The sequence below is a fragment of the Mustela nivalis genome (assembly GCF_964662115.1).
Source record: "Mustela nivalis genome assembly, chromosome: 5".
NCBI classification, from domain to species: domain Eukaryota; kingdom Metazoa; phylum Chordata; class Mammalia; order Carnivora; family Mustelidae; genus Mustela; species Mustela nivalis.
The window spans coordinates 1,973,518-1,996,799 of record NC_139024.1 but is presented as its reverse complement, the minus strand read 5'-3'; the positions used below and the strand labels follow the sequence as shown (position 1 = coordinate 1,996,799).

General features: G+C 53.0%; 2 long non-coding RNA genes across 5 annotated transcripts; both read right to left on the bottom strand.

Moving 5' to 3' along the window:
• Positions 1 to 5,898: 5,898 nt before the first annotated feature.
• Positions 5,899 to 10,131, bottom strand: LOC309864752. Its single transcript, XR_014311742.1, has 3 exons — positions 9,601 to 10,131; positions 6,359 to 6,498; positions 5,899 to 6,081 (listed from the first exon to the last, which is right to left on the bottom strand). It is a non-coding gene; the product is annotated as an uncharacterized lncRNA (long non-coding RNA).
• Positions 10,132 to 11,529: 1,398 nt separating this feature from the next.
• On the bottom strand, positions 11,530 to 17,003 carry LOC309864742. 4 transcript variants are annotated; one of them, XR_014311732.1, is made up of 6 exons: positions 16,596 to 17,003; positions 15,490 to 15,800; positions 13,351 to 13,490; positions 12,964 to 13,123; positions 12,462 to 12,543; positions 11,530 to 11,929 (listed from the first exon to the last, which is right to left on the bottom strand). It is a non-coding gene; the product is annotated as an uncharacterized lncRNA (long non-coding RNA). The 4 variants fall into 4 exon arrangements; XR_014311730.1 differs by having other exon boundaries at positions 12,964 to 13,490; XR_014311731.1 differs by having other exon boundaries at positions 12,977 to 13,490.
• Positions 17,004 to 23,282: the final 6,279 nt, after the last annotated feature.

Here is a 23,282-nt window from a genome sequence, read left to right as displayed (position 1 = left end):
TTCTAGTTGCATTCGGACGAATACGCGCAGGAAGAATGTGCCAGAAAGGTTCTGCCCCGCCTCCGCCTCCCGCCTGTGCTTCAGAGACTGCTCTGGCTGCCCCACTAGGCCCTTCGGGGGTTCGTCTTTGGGTGGACAAACATCTCCAGCTTGACCTCTTCCCTCCTGCACGCCCTCACAACACGGCTCCCCCGAGAACTCCGAGGCACACCTGCCCTGGGACCCCAGAGAGCTGGAGCTTAGGGGTTCCGCCCCAGAGCCTCACTGGTGTGAATGAGGACGATCCTCCTCTGCCCGGAGCCTTGCGGAGCGGGACCTTCCCATGCCCACCTGCCTCGCCCCTCCCCCCAGCTCCCACAGCCCCCCACGGCCGGCTGACGCCCACGGCTGGGGACCCCACTCCAGCCCTCCTGCCAGAGCGAGTCTGGAGGTCGTTACCAGGACGGAGTGCTCGGTTTTCACTCAGGGTCTTTCATTCAGGGTCAGTCCAGGCCCCCCTGCAGGTGGGGACGGGGGTACCTGGGAGGACTGGCCGGCAGACAGTGGGCGTTTGTGGGCAAAATGACAGGAAAGAGCAGGTGACGGGTGTCAAGGGCTTCGAGAGCTGCGGGAGGCAGTGTGGGGTACGCAGGAAATGGAAAATGTTCTCAACTATTACCTGCCACTGGAGGTTTCCTACCCCCCCCCCCCACAACGTTACTGTTTTTGTGTCTGAGGCTTTGCCCCAGGGAAGAGAAAGTCATTTTTTGGCTTTTGAGATCTTGAATACTTGTGTGCTTGTGTGACGAAGGCATTAGTCTGAAAGCTAAAATGCTTTTGATTTGTAAGATCCCGGCTCTGCTGAGCCAGAAAAGGTTTTTCTTGGGATTCTGAGAGCCGTGCTGTGAGTGTGAACAGTGAGCTCAGAGGGAGGTGGTGCAGGAGGAAGCAGAGCCCTGGGCGTGATGGGCGCCCGGTCCACCGAGCTCCTTGCTCAAGGGAGACAGGGAAGGAAGGCAGCGGGCAGCGCTGTGAGGCCGCCCGGGCACCTCCTGCGACGACCCTTCTGGGACCGAAGCCCTGGGGCAGGGACGGAGGCCCCAGGGAACAAGACTCTCACCCAGCTGGGCAGGGTGGGGTCCCGGGGATGCGAGCCTCGGGGAAAGGTGCGGACCCGGCATGGCTTGGAGCAGGGGATTGAGAAGGGCCCAAGTAGGCCGAGGGAGAAGCCCAGGGCGCCGGCCGGGAAGGGGGTGAGCGCCAACTGTTCTCATCTCCCAGGACGCCTCTGCCACCTTCTGGACCGCGGTAGGAGCTGGGATGGGGCCACAGGGGAGCCACACGGCCCTTCCCCCACGGAGCCAAGGTCGGAGGCGCGGCGGTGGGATGGGATGGTTCGGGCACCGGATCGGGCTCGTAAGCAGACCTCCCTTGAGTGTGTTCTGTCCGGGCTCTCCCCGCAGCGCACCCTAGCTCCCCGAGAGCGGGGCTGTCCCCCTCCCCAACACAGAGCGGCGTGGGGTTCCCAGAGCAGCCCCTCCCCGGCCACCCACGTCTTCGTCCCCAGGCCTGTGGGTGACGCGCCCTGTGGGTGAGCTGGCCCGCACCGTGTTTTGTGAAAACAAAACCCACGGCCGTGCAAACAATACTGAGATTCTGGTGTCGGGAGCCAGGGCCTGGCTTTGACCCCGTGTTCTCCACTGGGTTTCCTTTCAGATATTTCTTAGTAAATGGAGCCCAATTCCAGTGAAGACAAATGCTGAGAAATAGACCATCGAACACTTGCCGTCTGTGACAAGTTTCCCCAACCCTCCTTGTTCTCTCGAGCAGAGACGCTCTGCTGCCCCGAGCTCTCCTTCCCCTTTGTGCCTGAAAAAGAGAAAAATTTTCCATACCCACCCACGGGCTGAGGGGAGCAGGGGCTGTTTATATGGAAAGTAGATTTCTCTCGCCTTCCTAGGTCTTTAGAAATGACTGTGCCCAAGACGGACTGTGGGGTGACTCCAATAGGCACATTTCCTGAGAGTTCGGGTGACACGAAACACAGCATGTAGACAGTCCGTGTGTGTGTGTGTGTGTGTGTGTGGCGGGGACACCCCCACTCCGCCACCAACAAACAATTCTCCAACACCTGCTGGGTGTCCCACAATTCAGCCCGATTCTCACGCTACTCAGAAGGAGCGTCCAGTGCCGCAGGCTGAGGGCTCCGTGCCACAAGACTGCCCCTGCCTTCAGACCCCAGTCCCGAGTGCAGACGGTCCCGTGTTTCGGACCAGCCGGCCGCAAGGTGGAGGTCCCACGACCCCGACCTCAGGTTTGATGAACTTGCTAGAGCAGCTCACAGATGAGTAGCATTGCATTTACCAGCCTATTAAAGGACGCGACAGAGGCACCGGTGAACACGCAGATGGGAGAGAGGGGCCGCGAGAGGTCATGGGACCTTCTCCGGGAGCCGCGCTCCCCGAATCTGCGTGCGCACTCGCCCAGAGCTCCCAGATCCCATGCGAGGGGGGCTTTATGGAGGCTTCCTCACGGACGACGGGCCATTAACCCCCTTTCCTGCCACCCCACCCCCCGCCATAGCCATGGTGGCTCTTCCCAGGGACCAAGCTGCGTCCAGGAGCCCTCCAGAGTCGCCCCAATAGAACGAGAGAAGCTTCTAGTGCTCTCGTCCATTAGGAGATTCCAAGGGCTTCAGGATCCCTCTGCTGGGGATCGGGGCAGAGACCAATACAGAGACTTTTACCGTCTCACACTCACTCTCGTGGCTAGCAAGCAGGTGCCGGCTGTTGGCAGGAGGCCTCTCCACGCTGGCCTCGCCCGGCACTACCTGCGCATCCTCACGCACGGCAGCGGCTGTCCCCTGGGCAGCTGATCTGAGAGATGGAGGTGGGGGCTCAGCATTCTTCATGATCGACGTTCCAAGGGCACACACGTCACATGTCACCCCACTGCAACGTGTGGACCATCTACCAACGCGTAGACCATCACCAGCTCAGTGTGAGAGGCGGCGCTCCGGCTGTGGATTCCCGAAGACAGAGCCCCTGGGCACGCACGGGGGACTGCCTCCCATGGGGGCTGCGGTGCAGGGTAAGACAGTTCGTGAGGAGCTGCCATCACATTTCATTCATGACAGCCTCAGAAGCCAGTCTTGCTTTGTGTCTCCTTTCCCATCTGCCCACTACCACAACAGTAACAACCTGCTCTTCCCTTCCAGACTGGACCGTCACTTGGAGATTAAAAATGTTGGTGTCTTGCTGGGATCTGGGATCTCAAAACTACACCAATGGGTGTCATAGCTTTGTATTAACCCACAGAATCCAATGCGGCCGGGAAAGTGCAGAACGGTCCCCCGTGGCACCAACGGGTCGCTGCTGGCTGGGGAGGGAGGGGCATGAGAGTGGGAGACAGTTGGCTCAGTCACCAGAAAGGGCCCGAGATTGAGGGAAGCTGACATTGGCTCACGGGTGGTCCCCGGGTGAGAAGTAGCAAGAGCCACGACTCCAATTCATGTCACCATAGTTAACGACAAGCGTGCTCCGCTCCAGGCACGGTGACAAGGACTCTGTATACTGACTCACCCAGTCTTTACAGTGACCTTGAAGAAGATGCCGTTATCAGTCCCGTTTTACAGATGGGGAGTCTCGGGCGCAGAGAGGTTAAAGGTCTCATGGGAAGGCTGCGCTAGCAAAGGGTAGATTTAGGGTTTGGGTTCAGGCTGCCGGGAGCTCACACCCCCACAGCACTAGGTCTTTCTGCTTGTCCCACCTGAAACCTGAAAATAGGGGACCTCGGCGGTGGGAAGGTCATGAGTGCCTGGGACCCCGTGCACGTAAGTAAGTGGCTCACACCGCCTCCGGCTCGGGCAGGCCCTGGATGCAAGAGCGATTTTATCCAGTGTGAGAATTCCCAGAAGAACTCGCAGATAGGGCAGGTTTATCGTTATGAAAAAGCTGGGGTTGGCCACTTGCTGGGTCTTACGGCAGGCCAGCCCTGGCCTTGTGTTCTTTCTTGCCCCACGTGTCCTGGGCCTGGGTTTCCCCCAATTTTTTATCTTTGTTTTAACATAGTCGGTGCGGCTTGGTAAGCCTCTTTAACTCAGCCCAGGAGCGAGGGGAGTATTACTACTACGAAAACAAAATAGCATACCGCACGCATTCCGTTAAGGGTTCTAAGGTTAGAACAATTGTTTCTGTCTTCCCAGCACCTCGTCTGTAAGAGCACAGCGGTGGGGGTGGGGGGGTGAGGTAGAAACACCTCAAAGGGACACGCGCTTGTAGACGTGGGGAGAAGAAAAGGTTCTGTGCCTTTCGGTTCTGCGCTGCTTGCTAACAAGCCGCGACAACGGATGACTTCCCAGGGCTCTGTGGTCAGGGCTGACCTCCTCCTCGTGGGCTGTCCTGTCATGGCGTTCTGTTGGGGGGATCCGCAGGGTCAGCGGAGAAGGCTGAGCCCCTCCTCTTGGGCTTCACAACACAGTGGCCTCAGCTGCAAGACACGTGTGACACCGTTTTGCCGCAATCTGTGGGGCAAGCTGCAAGGCCGGCCCAACCCGAATGAGCGGGACCGGGAACACCCCTCAGTCCGGGACAGCAAAACACGGCTGTCACACTTGTCACCTGCCATGGGAGGTAAGGATGGGCCTGGCGGTGGGCCAGAATCAGTGAAAACCGTGAATGAAAATAGCAGTTTTCTCCTCTTCACATTCCCTTCAATAGTATTGATAAATCATTTTTTAAAAAAATGTTTAAAAAAAAATGTTTTCCCCCAAGATGTAGTCAATTGAAGTGCTGTGTTCCTGGCACTCGGGCTCCGGGCTAAGCATGTGCTGGTGAACAGACGGTGGGGAGCGGGGCCGCAAGGAACAGAGGCACGGGCGGGAGCTGAGGCAATGAGGGGACAGGGCTGCCCGTGCTGTGCGGCTGCGTACTGGACCCGGGACGGAGGTAAGGGTCTGCTTGTCACCAGCGTAGTGCAAGACCAGCAGCGCTAGACCAGACTGGGCTAGTCATGGACCAGCCTTCACTCTGCTTTAATAGAGATCACTTTTAAGGACCCTCTGTCAACTACAGTAAGAAGGACACCATCGAATGGGGGGTTGCAGACAACGAGGGGTCAAAACTCCTTAGCCATTCATCAGGAGAGAGACAACTTCTGGAGGTGGTGAGTCACACATGGGCCATGCAGATACTCTCAAAAGGAGCTTTCCTCCTCCATGTCCTCCATGCGACCACTCGATATGTAGGAACACCCCGCAAAATGGCCCAACTCAGCATTATCTTCAGAGGCCCTGGCTTGAAAGGATCAAGACAAGTGAGAAAAAAACAAAGGGTCTAAGGAAAATAGGGCTACAGTGGGAGTGCTGAAGTCTTTAACAACAAGTGCTCCATGCCAGCTACATGCTGCATCAACCTGCAGAGGGGGCTGGTCCTCAAATCTCTAGTTGGAAAGGTAAAATTTATACTGAAAAGACATTAAAAATCAATCACCATCACCATCATTACCATCATCACCATCACCATCATCACTGTCACCATCACCATCATCACCATCATCACCATCATCATCATCACCGTCATCATCACCATCATCACCATCACTATCACCTCCATCACCATCACATCCATCACCATCAACACCATCATCCTCACCATCCTCACCATCATCACCATCATCATCACCATCATCATCACCATCATCATCACCACCATCACCATCACCTCCATCACCGACACATCCATCACCATCAACACCATCATCCTCACCATCCTCACCATCATCACCATCATCATCATAATCACCATCATCTTTATCAGCAACACCACCATCATGATGACATCATCATCACTACCCTGACTAGCACCTCCTGTTGCCAGGCACTGGAGCATCTGGGCTTCACAAAGACCTTATACCTTCAGCTCGGCCTCTCGTAGATAAGATGACAAAGACAAAGGAGCTCACTACTGGACCAAGATCACCAGCTGGTTGTCATTAGATCTGGGAGTAGAGCCAGGGTTGGCCTGACTCCAGAGCCCATGTTCCTAACCGCTCTGCTTCCTCTCTCCAGCATGCAATGTCCCCAGGAGAGCTCCTTGCTCAAGGCTGACAAAAAGAAAACAATGGTAACAATAGAAAAATTATTTTCTCTAAATATGTAAACAGTGAACACCTGCACTGTTTTCTATGCTACCAACTCTTTAATTTTTGACTAAAAAAAAACAATTACATCTAAACAATTTATTTTAAAAAATTCTATCTTCTCATTTCATCAGCGCCATGCACAAAGTTGAAATAAAAATCTGTGTAAAGCAAGCCTTGCAATACTTGAGAATGATGAGGACAACCAGGTCTGACAAGCTGGAATTCAAGATGCATCTGCCTGGGTCGCGGGCGTCACCCTATGCCACATAAATCAGCTTCTCCTTCTGCCGTCCTAGGCTTATCAGGGTCATCCTTGCCCTGTAATTCATCCCGAACCCATCAGGTTTACCTTCGGAAAAGTAATTAAGCACCACCCAGCTAAAAGAGGCAAAGATTTAGAATGCATTAGACATGGAGATTAGAATGTAAACACAGAAATCTCAATTAACCTTCTAATCTGCAGGTCAGAAGGAGGGATCTCAGAGCCATGAGGAAAATACAATGCCCGCTTCCTGGAGACCCCACCCCGCTGGTGGCAGAATTTGGGTCACAGAGATTAGTTATAATGACAGAAGGACACAAAGAGCAGAGCATCTCTGAAAGGCCTGTGCCCAGCCGCCACTTGCGGCCAGCGTGGAGCCTGAGATGCGCAAAGAGCCCTGTGGCCGGCTGCAACGGACTCGGCGTCTGGGACGGTCTGGACAGAAGGACGCAGCCGGGAGGAGGGTGATGTGAACACGCAGAGGGGCGCGCTGAGCCGTGGACAGTGTGCAAGGGCGCGTGCAGGTGCCCCCCGCGCGGCACAGACCGCCGGGCACGGGACACTGGGTGGGAGTTTGACTTCAGCCTGTTCATGTGCCCCGGGCAGCGAGGGTCCTATGAACGCAGCCGGGGAGGCTGGAGTGTCACAACAGCTTCCTCAAGGTCGCTGGGGACACTGGGGGACACACCGCCTCCTGACCGCACGCAGGACAGTGTGGGGCATGGCTCCGTCCGTGCTTCTCTCTCCGGCTAGACTGCGCCAGTATTCTGAGCAAAAGGTGAACCTTGTGGCAGTCCCTGAAGTGGCCTTGGAAACTGAGAGTCAAAGAACTTGTGTTTCCAGCTGTTTTAATGAAAATATAACTTGTTTTTGTTCCCTGTCCTCGAGGGGGACTTCGCCCAGAAGAGCTCAGCAGGAGGCTGGCTCCTGTGGCCTCGGCCCAGCTGCGGGGGCATCTTTCCCGGGACCAGGACCTGAGCTCTCGCACCCCCCACCGCACACGGAGCAGCACCGCCTTCTCCCGGCCGGATCCGTAGAAGGCAGAACTGAGCTTTCCACCATGTCCCCAAGCCTCGGGGGAGCCCTGTAGCCCACACACCCTTCCAACGCTCATGTCCCTCCTGGAGCCTCAGGATGGGGCCTACTGGTAATTAGGGTCACTACGGAGCTAACGGATCCTGTGGAATGAGGAGACCTCAGATCCCCTGGGACTGGGGCTTTCATAAGAAGAGGGAGAGACACAGACTCCCACGGGGGGTGGTGCGGAACGGAGGCAGACTCGGCCCTGTGCCGAGGCCAAACCCTGCCACGGCCAGAAGCAGGAAGAGGCGAGAAGGACCCTGCCCTTGAGCCGAGGTGCTCTGGCGGCTGCTGAAGTCAGTGAATTTGTGCCTGTCCTGCCACCAAGGCTCCAAGATGGCCGTGGGCACCACATCTCTCTCCAGGCACGGTCACGGTCTCCTGCTCCACCATCTGCCCGAGTGCCCGCGTGGGTGAGATGCGGCAGAGATGGAAAACCTCGGAGACCCTCAGCTGTCCCTCGGGTGACCACAAGCCCGGGGGCGGGCGTACGGGGGGGTGCGTGTGTGTCGTGGGCGGGATGTCCCCTCTCCCAGCACGCGCATCGATCACGCTGCCCCAGAGGCCCCTGTGAGCCTTGTGCCTTGAAGGTGACCCCACAAACACGCGTGCTCTGCGGCTGGGGGAAGGCGGCCGTTGGCACCCAGCGCTCGACTGAGGGCTCTTGTGTCGACGCCTGTCTCGAAAGGTGGCCCAGCCTCTGTGGGAGGCCACTGGGGCAGAGGCCACAGGGACAGCCCCTCCCCGTGCACAGAACCCCCTGGTGTTATGCCTTCCCTCCCCCCAGGACATGGGCTGCCTGACTTAGGGGCGATTACAGAACAGCCGAGGCTGTTACAAGTGCCCATTCCCCGGCCCCTGGCGGGAGAGGGGAGACATGTCTGCAGGATGGATGGGTCCTTCTCTCTCCGGTGGACTTGCCTGGTCCTTCCAGGAGGATCCGGCCAGTGCCGAGAGCCGGGTCAGATGGGGAAGGTCTGAACCACCCGGCCTAGCCGTGTCCAGTCTGGGGAGACGGGACTGCAGGAAGTCTTGTGTTCAAACCAACTCCTCTCATAAAAACACACATAAACAAAGCTCAGGAGAAGGCTTTGAAGGTGCTGGTGGGAGGGGCTGGTGGAGGGGAAGAGGAAGGAAAGCCGGAACCCACGGGCCTCGCCCCAAACTCGCCGCCGGCCGGTCCGTCCAGGCTCCCGCAGCTGCAGGGCTGAGGACCCTGGCTTCCAGCCGCCCCCTGGCCGTCACCCGTCCTCCGCGTTGTGGACTTCCGAATGGCTCCTCGTCCGGTACAGATTAAAAGCACCCCAGCAGGTAGTCAAGAGCTTCTAGAACTGGACTTGACCCTGGAGACTCAAACTGCTTTTCCCTCCCCAGCATTAATGCTGCCCCTGGTTTCTCCCGAGCAGCCCCTGCCCCGGGGCCTGCCTGCGGGGGGCCCAGCTCCCTGCTCCAGAGCTGCTCGCGCCGGCGCCCTCGGACTGTAGACCGCTCTGCCTTGTGTCCGAACAGCAAGGGAGCCCAAAACACAGACCACGTCCAAATGCCAAGTTGGGTCCTGTCAACATCTCCCAAAGGACAGGAAAGGAATTCCAGTTCACTCTCGCGACAGGTTCCCTTTTCCGTCCTGGGGGTCCCCTCACAGCCTGGAGACTCCCGGACCCGCCTCTGAACGCACTCCCCGTCAGATGCCCGCTGATGCCCCGCAGGTGCTTCTCTTTCCCCCCGAGCCTGCCCGCGTCCCCAGCGTGCCCAGCCTGGAGCAGCCACTAACACCCGCCCCAGACCCCCAGGAGGACTGCTAGACCCCAGCCTGCTGGTGGCCCCGCTCTCTGCAGGGGAGGGGGGATTCCCTGGAAACAGTCTTCTGTCACCTCATGGATAATTCTAGTAGGTAAAATTCTCCACCTCGGGACAAGTTTATTGTCTGTAATATTTCAAAATCCCACACTGCCTTAAGGTCACATAACCGATTCTGGCTCGGGTCTCGCGTTCCAAAGCAGGTGACAACCCCCTGAGGTGAGCAGGGTGGTCTCGCTGGTCCCGACACCCTTCACAGCCTCAACGGCCCCTCCCAGGGGGTCCATCAACACCCAGCAGAGCAGAGGAGGGCAACCTTGGCTGCACTCGGGCAGGCTTACCTCCTCTTCACCGTCCCGTGCAACCCAATGAGATTTCGCTTCAAATCACATTATGGCAGAGCGGAAATTGTTTCCAGATCACAGAAGGATGCTGGCACAGTTTTGCCGTGACCAGAATACGCTTTGTGATTCCTTTTGCTGTGGTATCCTCAGGCCGTCATTAAACAGAGGATCAGACGGATGCGATGTGGCCCCAGATGTCTGCCACGAGTGACACGCAGGAGGGTGAGTTACGCTGGACGCTGTCAGAGCTCACGACGTCTGCACACGCAGTCTGAGACTGGGTTGTCCGGCAGCACCGGGGACATCTGGAACTGGATGAGTTGATGTTAAGTACCTCCTGTTGGGTGCCCCATGGGAGTCAGGGAGATCGTAACTTAGAATTTCCTTCAAGGTTACTGTTGCATTGCATGTCCTGGGCTCAACAAATAAGCAGACTGATTTATGTTGCAGGAGTTTGTAACTATTATAAACTATAACGAATCCTTAACTATTTAATATTTCAAATCGGTCACCTGCTCACGCTTAGTATTTTAAAATATAGTCTTCCTAACATTCTTTTAAGGGAAGTTGACACTGTACAATTAAATACAACGTGACACAGGGTAATGCTGATGTTTTCTGGGAAAAGTTTCTAAAATGCTATAAAAGGAACGCAGTCTGATTTGGCATAAGACAGCAATAGATCCTTGAAACGATGGTTATCCCGTGTTCTACAGGCAAGTCGACGCATTTCTCTCTGAGTTTCTTGAGGTCAATGAGCAAGCTTGCCCAGATGATTTTGGAAACAATAAATCTGCCAGGAGGCACCAGAATTCCCTTCAATAACATCAAGGGGAGACTTACTGGCCTGGCTCATTTGCTGGGGTCGGCTTGGGGGGGAGGTGAGGAGAATCGCCCTGTGGAGGGAGCGTGGGCGTTCCAAGCATGCGTCCCGCTCTCCGTGTGCGAACAGGACACCCAGCCTCCCTGCCGCTCTGCAAGCCTGACCTTAGGCGGGGCAGCGTCCGCCCCTGCAGCAGGGAGTGGTGCGGGGAGCCCCGGGAGTGAGGAGGGAGCTTCCCAGGCGGCCGGAAGGAAGACCGCGGCTCTGACAACAGGTCTGTAGGACCGGACTGGCCTTCCCTCGTTGTCTTTTGGGTGTAGTAAAACTTCTCAACTATCCCAGTGTTTGATGAATTGGACCCAAATTCTTTACAAAATGGGGTCCCATCATCTACCCGACTTCCCGGGTGAATGGCAGGCCAGTCCCAGAGTCTCCTTTTTGCTTACGGGGTTATCTTTGCCAGTGTAGCTTGGAAACCCACTCTTGCTTCTCCCTTGACCCGCAGACTCACCAGAGCCCACTCATCGAAACCTCGTGTTTGAGACGCAAGCCGAGGCTTCTGCTCAGTACATCCGCGTCAGTGAAAGCACATAATAAGACTGGGGTTCCACAAAGACCTGCAAACAATTAAGAGATCGCACCAAGGGCACTTAACTGAGTTGTAAGGAACTGCGGGTACCATGGGGACGTTGGCCCCTGGGTCCAAGGTGCTGTCCTGCATGCACAGCCCATCACTCCCTCCTGCAGGACCGCTGAGCCCTGGCACCTCCTGAGAGGTCACGGTCTTTTCCAGCGTAGACAATGCCGAGGCGATCCTGCCCAGCCTTCAGGAGGCCTCTCGGCTCCGCAGTCCATCCAATCACAAAGATTTCCTGCAGGATGTGCTGCATGTTCAGTTTTGACTTCACAAATAGTTCACAGTTGAGAAGGTTTTATATTTTTTTGAGTTCAGATGTTACGGTTTAATTTTCCACCGCCTCCCTCTGCTCCCGGCACGGTCCTCCCCCCACTCCCGGATGCGGCGAGGACTCAGGAGAAAGTGAAGGTCTGGCCGACCCCGTCAGATGCTTTATCGCCAGTTCCATCAGAAACACATTTTGTTTTTAAGATTTTATTTATTTATTTGACAGAGAGAGACACAGCAAGAGAGGGAACACAAGCAGGGGGAGTGGGAGAGGGAGAAGCAGGCTTCCTGCCGAGGGGAGAGCCCGATGCGGGGCTCGATCCCAGGACCCTGAGATCATGACCTGAGCCGAAGCAGACGCTTAACGACTGAGCCACCCAGGCGCTCCCAGAAACACATTTTTTAAAAGAGAAAAAATTGTGTTACACGTCCACGCTGTTGCCTGATCTTTTCCATGTAGACGGCTCCTGACCTCCGTTTTATGACTTAGACCCAGGGCCCTTCCCATGCACGCTGGTCGACTTCAGTACTCAGGGGACCGGTAATCAGTTGGCCTCACAACTCGTGCGGTGTAAGTCTTCAGCCAGCTTTGAATTCATCTGAGTATATCAAGGGACATCAAAACCTGACCTAAGTTACCACACACACAGTTTCCCCACCTGGTAAGAGATCACACTCAAGGAATAATGCAGCTTTGGGGTGGTGTTTTCTTTTAGGTAAGCTGATGCAAATTTCTTTCTTCCTCAGGCAGTCCCCTTTTTAAATCTAACCTATCTGCCAATAGATAGCCAGTTCACTTGCTTCCAAAGGGCCCCTCACCCCCGTTTTCAAAGTGAGGACGTCTCTCCATCCTTTTCTCCTGGTATCTCCCTCGTTCTCACGATCTCACTAAGGTTTCCTCCAAGACGCTCGCAATCTCATTTCCAAGATCCTTTAGATCATCTGAGTCAGAGAGCTCATGCTGTCTTGTGGAAAGCAGGTATTCTCATTTATTTTCTGACTATTTGGGATTTCAGTCCCTATAAGTTTACTCTGTCCTTTCTGTCTGAACACCATTTTCATGTAAAGGAAGTGAAAAATAAAGTTCACACTGAGTCATTCTGGTTTCTTTTCCATCTGTTAACATTATACCTTCTGCTCCTTGTTTCTTGCACCAAACAAAATGAAGCAAAACAAAAAGCCCAAGACGATTCTGGACTAGAGCATCATGGCCCTGAAATCAGACAGAAGGAAAGCAACTGAGGGATTTGTGGATTCCCGAAGGCACAATATCGGCTAGCGTGCTGGCTTAGACAAAAGACGGTCTGCTGTTGTCTCCAGCTCTTTCCCAGACTTGAACCAGTGACCAGGCACTCCCAAGAGCTAGTGGAAATGCCCCCCAATGGGCACATCGGCAGGAAACCCAGCCCGGTCACCAGGCCTTTCTCTGGTAAGAAATGTAAGCTATAAACTGCTGAGCGGGTGGGAAGTCCTGCTGGGCCCAAGTCTAGGCAAAGCTCTGCTCTATCTGAGTGAAAACCCACTGCCTCTGCGTAATTACTAAAAAATTCCCCAAAGGGGTAACTGGTCAGCTGATAACTTAAATAAAAAGGAATTATAAAAAAATATATATACAGACTCAATCTGAGGGCACCTGGGTAACTAACTGTCAGCGAAGTGTCCAACTCTTGATTTCAGCTCAGGTCATGATCTCAGGGTCGTGAGATGGAGCCCCTGCATCAGGCTCTGTGCTGAGCGCAGAGCCTACAGAGATTCTTTCTCCGTCTCCCTTTGCCCGTCCTCATGTGCCCTTTCTATAAATAAATATGTAAATTTTTAGAATCTTTAAAAAATATATACTCAATCCAAAGGTAGGCCAAAAAACGTGGGGGGGGGGGAGAGCAAGTAACACAAGTAAAGAGCCTTAAGAAGAAGACAGATTTAAACCCTTCTGTGTCCATGATCATATAAAACACCATGGTCTGCATGTCCCAGTTAAAGTCAGAGACTAGCAGACTGGATTAAAAAGAGTTAAGGCCACCTGTATCCTGCTGGTCAGAAAGCTGACTTGGAAGGCATCTTGGCAGCATCTCACAGAGTAGCGCATTCTCTTCCTGCAGTACGGCGTCCATACTTCAGCAATATCCATGGGACACGAGAACACATGTCCACACAAGCTCTCTGTATAAACATAAAGCAGCTTCGTCCATTACCAGCAGAAACTAGAAAACACAGGCATGCCCAAAAGTTGCTGAATGGAAAAACAAATTGTGGCATTCTTTTCAACATTGTACGGGAAGCCTTTGCCTCTGTGATAAGACAAGAAAAGGATATTAAAGGCATACAACTGGGAAGAAAGAAATAAAGCTTTGTTTTCAGGTGTTATGATCAGCTCTGTAGAAAATCCAAAAGAATCCGTAAACTCCTAGAACTAGTCAGGAATCCTAGCAAGTTTGCAGGACACAAGGCTGATACACAAGTCAATCACGTTCCTACATATCAGCAATGAACAGGTGGAATTTAAGACACAATACCACTTACATTCACACCCCCAAAATGAAACACTTAGGTAATTCATTGTCACTTAGGTTAAATATATATATATATATATATATATATATAGAGAGAGAGAGAGAGAGAGAGAGAGAGAGAATATCTGTATGAGGAAAACTACAATACTCCAATGAAATAAGTTTTTTAAAAAAGAAAAAGAAAAAAGAACTAATTAAATGAAAAGATGTCCTATGTTCATAGAAAGAAAAAGCTAATACTGCCAAGATGTCAGCTCTTCTCATGCTGACCTATAGATTCAGTGCAATTCCAACCAAAATCCCAGCAGGCTGTTTGTGGACATCAACAAGCTAACCCGGACATTTGTAGGGAGAGGCGAAAGGTTCCGAACAGCCACACGATGTGGAACGTGTGAGGACTGACGGGACTCCGAGTTAGGACCTCCTGGAAAGCTGCGTGATCAAGACAGTGTGCTGTTGGTAAAAGAAGCGCAAACATGTCGATGTGCAGAATGGAACCTGACATAGACTCACATAAGCACGGACAACTGATCTCTGACAAAGAGCATAGGCAACAATGGGGCACACAGAATTTTTTCAAGAAACTGTTGGAATTACTGGGCATCCGCGTGCAAATAAAAAAGAAAAATGATCCTAGACATGGGCTTTACACCCTTCACAAACAACCAAACAAACAAAAAATTCAAAGTGGATCACAGACCTACATGTAAAACACAAAACTATACAACCCTTGGAAGATGACAGAGTAGAACATGTAGATGGCCCTTGTACAGCGACGACTTTGTAGAAAAGACACAAAAAGCGCAATCAATGAAATAAGGAATGGGCAAGCTGGACTTGGTTAAATTAGAACCTTCTGCGCCCTAAGATATAATGTCAAGAGAATGAGAAGACACACCATGGGCTGGGGAAAGTACTTGCAAAAGGCACACCTGACTGTTATCCAAAGTATGTGAGGAACTCTTCGATTCAACAATAAGAAAACAGAGAAACGGATTTAACAATGGGCCCAAGACTCTAACATGCTCCTCACTGAAGATAATAAAGATAGAAGAAAAACGTATGAGAAAAGGCATCATATCATGTGCCATTGGGAAATGTAAATCAAAGCAAGAGTGAGATACCACGGCACCCCAGGAGAACAGTCAAACCCAGAGCACCCACACCCCACGTGCTGGTGGGGCACAGAGCGGCAGGAGCTCTCGCTCGTCACCGGGGTGGTGCCAACGCTGCAGCCCCTTTGGAAGACAGTTTGGTTCCTTCTTACAAAACTAAACACACTCTTACCACACCTTCAAAACAACTGACTTTTTGGTACTTCCCCAAAGGAGCTGAAAGCTTATGTCTACACAAAAACTTGCACATGGGTGTCTATAACCCCCTTATTCAATGTTGTCCAAGCTCCGAAGCCATCAAGGTATTCTTCAGCAGGTGAGTGGATAAGGAAGCCAACACGTTCAGACAAGGGAGCATTCTCGGGTGCTGAAGAGAGACGAGCTGTCGGGCTGTGGAAAGACACGGAGGAGCACTAAACGCACCTCATGAAGCCAGAGACGTCAACCTGAAAAGTCTGCATTCTGGACGGTTCCAAGCGTGTGCCGTCCCGGAACAGACAGGACTGCAGAGACCACGGAATGACCGGGGGTTACCTGAGCAGGCGGGAGGGACGAACGGGCGGCGCGTGGAGGACTGGGGGCGGGACCACGGCTCCGAACGCCACTGTAACGGCGGGCAAACATCATCGTACGTTCCTCCGAACCCAAAGAACATACAGGAGTCAACCCTAAGGTCAACCGTGGTCCTTGGGTGGTTGTGATGTGTCCGTGGAGGCCCGCCGGCTGGAACGGTGCACTCCCCTAGCGGTGGTTGTTGCTGGGGGCGAGGCTGCGCCGCGAGGGGTGAGCAGCGGTGGGAAACCGTTACACCGGCCTCTCGACTTTGCTCTGACTTTCAAACCGCTCTGAAAAGAATAGTTTAAAAAATGTAATGTAAACTACCTTTTTCTGTCTTGTTGATGTCCAATCAGCATCTTTTCTTCCTTCTCCTACTGTCCTCCATAAAGGGGGCGACATCGGAGGAGGAGACGAACCACGAGAGACTGTGGACTCTGGGAAACAAACTGAGGGTTTTAGAGGGACGGGGGTGGGGGATGGGTGAGGCCGGTGGTGGGCACCAAGGAGGCCATGGACCGCATGGAGCGCTGGGTGTTTCACTTAAACAAGGAATCACGGACACTACATCAAAAACTAATAATGCCCTGTATGGTGGCTAACATAGCATAATATTTAAAAAATCTTTTCTTGACTAGCTGTCAACGTGCTGGTCAGTTGAAGGTGCAGCTCTCTCAGGTTAGCCGCACGCAGCGCCTGTCTCTTCCTTTACCTTCCCGTGCGCTACAGCCTCCGGCAGAGAGCTAACTGCCGAGCTTTTGTCCATGGCTCTTACCACCTGAGCCTCCTTGGTGTCCCCTCAGAAGGAAAGCTGGGGTCAAGACGTCATCTTTATTTATTTATTTTTTTTAAAGATTTTATTTATTCATTTGACAGACAGAGATCACAAGTAGGCAGAGAGGCAGGCAGAGAGAGAGGAGCAGAGCAGAGCAGAGAGCCCGATGCGGGACTTGATCCCAGGACCCTGGGATCATGACCTGAGCCGAAGGCAGAGGCTCAACCCACTGAGCCACCCAGGCGCCCCAACATGCCGTCTTTAAACCCTTCGACTGCATTTCTAGAAATTCTATTCCCGAATATCTTGCCTGCTGCTGGTTTCAGTGGGAAGTCAGGCTCGAGCATTCAAGATGAAAGTCCCTTTTGTCCCGCGGCCACCCTGGAAGCTGTGACTGCGCAGCAGAAGCTTCAGTCACCTCAGGTGATGCCCGATAACTCGCCCGGTGCCTTCACTCTCGCCTGGGACGCCCCCTTCGGCCTCCTCCGTCCTTCCTTAAAGGGCGTATCTACAGAAGCACTCCATGAACTCGAGAGATGACAGAGAGGAGGACCTTTAAGGAAGCAAGAAGCAGCTTGTTTTATACACGTCAGCTATGCCAAGGTCAAACCCAAAGGTCAGGCTGGCAGGCTTTTAGAGGGAGAGACGATTTTAAATGTCATCTGAGTTCCCAGACTCCCGGATAAGCAGAGGTCTCAGAAAGTCCCCGGAGAAAGGTCAGTGCTGACTATATATACTGAGATGTGTAGTAATAGTGATGAACTCAGGGTGGTAGAAATAGTGTTTCCTTTTTCTTATCTCTTGTCTCTTATTCTCTAATTTCAAATATATTCTTACTGTTTTATAATAATAAATGTTTTAAAAATAAATTAAAACATATAAAAACATTGATACTGAAAACTTCCAAGCTGAAAGTTTTGTAAGACTCATCCAAGGATAATGACTCTGGGTCTGTGGCAAAAGCCGGCACGGGATTTTCTGGGCAGACACGTCCTTACCAAACCTGCACAGACTTTCCCAGAAACATCGTCACAGAAGAGGGGCTCATGATCCAAAGTCATAAACAGACAAGAGTTTTTTAAAGGTTGAAAAAATTAAAGCTGAAGAAAGAAAGTAATGTACCTGCATCAGTCCAGAAAACAGTGACTGTCTCGTCTACAAGTACGGTTGTCAGAATAATTAATTAATAGAACCAAAATACATAAATGTTATCAACAAGCTATATTTCAAGAGTGATAATAAAATAAAGGCATACTTTGAAAGAAAGAAAGAAAGAAAGAAAGAAAGAAAGAAAGAAAGAAAGAAAGAAAGAGGAGCATTGGGGGTGGTGAAACCAGGAGGGCCAGCTCTGGAGAGGAGTTTGCAGGTGTGAGAGGTTGGGGGGATGAGGAGGGTTTGATGGCTTTGTTAACTTCAAAAGGCGCGTTAATATTTCAAGAGTGAAAATTTGTCTGTGTTTGTAGAAAATACACCTCCAAAGCAGAGCAAAGAGGAGAAGAAATATAGAATAGTTGATCAAGCAGATTGGAAAGAAGAAAACCTGAGCTGAGGGGACCCAAAGCAGCGGAGCCGTCAGTGTAAACCGAAGGCAAGGGGGTAGAAATGAAGCCAGATTTTTAGGAATTAAAAATGTGAATGTTTTGCCTTCATCCGTGAAAAGGCAGAGAGTCTCACATTGGATTTTTTTTTTAAGATTTTATTTATATATTTGGCAGAGGGAGAGAGAGCACAAGCAGGGGAGCGGCCGAGGGAGAGGGAGAGGCAGGCTCCCCACTGAGCAGGGAGCCCGACGCGGGCTTGGATCCCGGGATCACGGCCTGAGCTGAAGGCAGACGCTTAACCAACTGAGCCCCCCGGCCCCTTCACACTGAAGAGTTTAGAAAAGAAGAGCAATACATACAGCTGTGCACTATTTTCAGTGAATGCTCAGAGAATGAGAACACAGGTTGGAAATGAAAAGCTGAAGCAGCAGAGGGCCAGTCTAGAACCCAGTTATTCCTATCACGATAGACCACATACCTCTTCTATGTTCTATTACGCATTATGCATCACCTTTTCCACCCTTCTCTGTGGGCCTGAAATAATCATGACAAAGGAATCACGACTCTGGCATTGAGCAGGTGCCTTCTACTGAGACAGGTCTGGCCAGCACCGGGGGACCCCAGGACACCGCAGCTCACCAAAAAGCCCCTTTCTGGGACCCCCTGGGCAGGGCACCTCCACCCCATGAGTGGGACTGTTTATAGAGACGTCCCCAAGTCAGAGTTGAATTTGATTCCTTAATGGGCATCTGCCCTTAGGAACCCTCTCTTCAAATTAAAAAAAAAAAAGGATCCTCCCTGCGTGGCCTTTGTACTGAGCGAGGCTCCCAAACATCTTCAGACCCCCTTTCAGCGGTGACCCCAAGAGTCAGGACACAGCGGGTAAGAGGCGTGAGGAGGGAGAGGAAGAGCCAAACACTTCACTCGGCGCACAGACACTTCCAGGAAAAAGTCCAGTTCAGACTCGCACGGCAGATCTCCGGGTCACTCCCCAGGAAAGTCTGTCTGGGGAGGGGCGGGCGCCGCGGTCACGCCCCGGGGGAGACGGACCGCGGGCCCGAGACCCCGCCCGTCCACCCCGCCAGCCTGCGTGTCTCCAGCCCTCCGAATCCGTATCCCAACACTGGTCTTCCTTGAGCTGAAAGCTGCTTTTTATTTCTTTCTTTTCGAGGCAAAACTGCATCGAGAGACAAGCAAAAGCCTTTGTTATTAAGCCCCGCTCACAGCCTCCATCAGTACACGGGTCACTCTCCGCTTGGGAGCAGGTGGAGGGACTTGAATTAGCCTCTGGGGAACAGGACACTCAAGGGACTCCTCTGTTCCCAACAAGAGAAAAAAAAAGAAAAATAATAAAATCACACTTTCTCCCTTTTCTGCCCAGCAGAAAACATAGGTTTGAGACTGGCCTCGCTTCGGTTACGCTCGCAAACCAGAAGTCCCGTAGACCTTCCAACGCTCGCTGCCGAGGGCCAGGAGTTCACAAAACCAAACCCAAACCTTAAGTGATTTCTTCCTTATCGTATTGTTATCTTGTGGTTAACAGCAGGACAGCAGGCGTTGAGCAGAGGCTCGGGACACTCGTGCTGAGTGAGACCCACACCTGGCCGGGCGCCGCAGGCCACTGCGAGGGACACGGGTGTTCTCGGGGAACGAACGCTGTCCTGACGTTACTTGTGACAACTGCGGATGTGTCGGGTTTCTCCCTTATCAACCCTGCTCTCAGCTACGTAGATCTCCTGTCTGCAACAGTCTTCGGGGTCTTTAGAAAAACAAATTCAATTCAAATTATAAAATAATGTTTACTATAAAAATACATCAAGTACAGAATGTTTAAAAGAATGTGGAAATCACTTGCAGCAACATGAACACTAAGATACGTTTCTTTTTTTATTTTTTTTTTCAAGATTTTATTTATTTATTTGACAGACAGAGATCACAAGTAGACAGAGCAGCAGCAGAGAGAGAGGAAGCAGGCTCCCTGCTGAGCAGAGAGCCCGATGCGGGGCCTGATCCCTGGACCCTGAGATCATGACCTGAGCCGAAGGCAGAGGCTCAACCCACGGAGCCATCCAGGCGCCCCTCAGATACATTTCTTAAATATAAATCTGGTTCTTAAAACACCTTCAGACTAGTTTTTCTCCTTCACGAAGCTGGTAGGCTGCTGGCAGGGGCTGATTCCGCCACAGAGACTTGCGGCCATTGGGTGAAAGAGGGGCTGCGCGGCCGCCCTCGGTGAAGGTGGACGTGGCCGGGAGCCAGGCTTGGGTCAGCGAGTTCGAGGGGAGGTGATGCCTGTTGCTTCCAGAGAGAGACCGTTCAAGCTCGAGGGCCGTGGCCGCGCTCCTTCCTTCTGACGGCGGATGCAGGAGTTAAAAAGCGTGGGAATGCAGGTTGGTGCAGCCTCTGGAGAACGGTGTGGGGATTCCTCAAGAAACTAAAAATAGAGCTTCCCTCTGACCCTGCAATTGCACTACTGGGTATTGACCCCAAAGATACAGATGTCGTGAAAAGAAGGGCCATCTGTACCCCAATGTTCATAGCAGTGATGGCCACGGTTGCCAAACTGTGGAAAGAACCAAGATGCCCTTCAACGGACGAATGGATAAGGAAGATGTGGTCCATATACACTATGGGGTATGATGCCTCCATCAGAAAGGACGAATCCCCAACTTTTGTAGCAACATGGACGGGACTGGACGAGATGATGCTGAGTGAAATAAGTCAAGCAGAGAGAGTCAATTATCATATGGTTTCACTTATGTGTGGAGCATAACAAATAGCGTGGAGGACATGGGGAGATGGAGAGGAGAAGGGAGTTGGGGGAAATTGGATGGGGAGGTGAACCATGAGAGACTATGGACTCTGAAAAACAATCTGAGAGGTTTGAAGTGGCGGGGAGGGTGGGAGGTTGGGGTACCAGGTGGTGGGTATTATAGAGGGCACAGATTGCATGGAGCACTGGGTGTGGTGCAAAAACAATGAATACTGTTATGCTGAAAAGAAAAAATAAATTTTTAAAAAAAGCTTAATTAGGGGCGCCTGGGTGGCTCAGTGGGTTAAGCCGCTGCCTTCGGCTCAGGTCATGATCTCAGGGTCCTGGATTCAAGCCCCTGTGGTGGGCTCCCTGCTCAGGAGGGAGTCTGCTTCCCTCTCTGCCTCTGCCCCTCCTCTCTCTCTCTCTCTCTCTCTCCCTCCTTCTAGCTCTCATAAATAAATAAATAAATAAATAAATAAATAAATAAATAAAATCTTTAAAAAGAAAAACAGGAAAAATAGCTATCTCGATGTGACCTGGCTTTCAGGGTAGAATGTGCGTCTGCTTTGTCGTAGGCTAACGGTCAGAACCCAAGCTGATGCGGTAGAAAGTCTTACCACTGTTTTATCAGTTAATGCTGATTGACTTAATGCTGTACTCATGGCTACAAATTTGCAAAGGAAAACACACATCTTGAGAATCCTTCAGACTTGCATAAAGAAAATTTAAAGGAAGAAATATTACCTAAAAGTAGTTTCCTACGGGGGTGCTTGGGTGGCTCAGAGGGTTAAGCCTCTGCTTTCAGCACAGGTCATGATCTCAGGGTCCTGGGATCGAGCCCCGCATCGGGCTCTCTGCTCAGTGGGGAGCCTGTTTCCTCCTCTCTCTCTCTCTGCCTGCCTCTCTGCCTGCTTGTGATCTCTCTCTGTCAAATAAATAAAATCTTAAAAAAAAAAAAAAGCTTAATTTGTTAAAATGTTAAAATGGGGCAGAGGGAGGACTGTGAATTCCTAAGCTCCCCTTGACCTCTGGCAGGACTTGCTGACGCCCCACGTCACGCAGCAAGGGGGCGTCCCGGTCAGCCGGGCCCGCGGTCCCCGGACAGATGCGTGACACGCGTGGACGCGCACGGACGTGTCCATTGATTTGCCGCTGAGATCTGCACGTGTTTGTTACCGGCACATCTGGCCCATCCTGAGTGAATCACCTGGAAGTGCATTATGCTCTGGATCGTCAAATATCCTTTAAAAATAGAAGCTTTCTACTCTACCTGAAGTTCCATCCCACGACTCACCCCTGTCCTGCCTTCTCCCGGGAGCGGCTGGGTGGAGAAGCCAGGAGCCCAGTAGCCAGCTCCCCCACAGGCACATGGCGGTGTCGGATCGTTCCTGTAAAGCCCGCCCACGCTCCAGTTATCCCCACTGTGGCTGCTTGGGGTCCTCTCTGACCCACTGCTCCTTTTCATGTCAGAGCTGGGCTGGGGGCTGGGGATTTAAGGATGGCGGCCAAGAACGTGGGGGGCCCCGCCGAAGCCCCGCCGAAGCCCCGCCGCCAGTCAAGTGACCACGCCCACGGCAGACGGGCAGGGACCGTGCATCCTCCAGCAACACAAGGTCCCCCTGCAGGAGTCGTCAGATTGGGTGGGGGGGTCTTCGGAGCCAGCGTGCATCTGCCAGGAGACCAGGAGTTCATCCTGCAGGTCAGCGCGGGCAGAGGCTGGCTTTGTGTCGTCCTGGCCCGTGCTCACAGCCGTCCACTGGGGGAGGCCCTCGGGTCTGGCCGAGGAAGGGGCAGCAGCAGCCAAGGGAGAACCAAGCTCTCGGCAAGTCTGGGTTTTCCAAACCCAAGGCAGGTGTCAGTTAGAGGTGAACGACCCTCGGGGTCCCGTGTCCACCTAACCTGGAGAGGGAGTGAGACTCAACAGCTCCGCGAGCCTGAGAGCAGCCCAGCACTCTGCCTACTGCCTGCAGCGTCTCTGGCCACGGTGCCCACCTTCAAGCCTGGCTCAGGGCTGGGGTCAGAGTCAGGGCTGGAGTCAGGGAGAGGTCAGGGCCAGAGTCAGGGTCAGGTCAGGGCTGGGATCAGGGTCAGGGCAGGGGTCAGGGACAGGGCTCAGGTAAGTGCCCTGGCTAGGGTCAGGCCCAGGGCAGGGCAGGGGGCACTCGGGCCTGCCGCCGACCGGCTGGTAGAGCAGGTGTCCCAGAGAGACCTCCCCAGCGGGAGGAGGAGGACGCAGCGGAGTCAGCGGCGTTCCTCGGCGTCCACCTGTCTGCTCAGAACGTGAGGAGAGAAGTGTCCGGCTGCTGAGGCCAGCACGAGCCCTGTTTTACGCCATTTGGGTTCCTTCCTTCATCAACGATGCTGTGAACTAGGGAAGGAAGTCGGCGTTGCTTTGTGGCCGCGGGGACTGGACAGGTGAGAACTGGGATCCGGGCCGGCCCCCCTCACCCCCCACTGCACTGGGCCCCCCAGCACCGGCGAGCTCTGGGAGCGCCAGTGAGACTCCGACCCACCTGGAACCCCAGGGGACGATGTTCCCGCGCTCCGTGCTGGCCCCTCTGTCGCCCCAGGCGCGTTCACACCCGTTGAGGCCGGCCCTGCAGGTTTACCGCCAGACTTGTGTCTCGGGCTTTTCCTACATGGTTGTGGCCATGAGGTGCCCTGAGCTGGTCCGCGGGTGCCCTAACTGGGGTGGCCACCG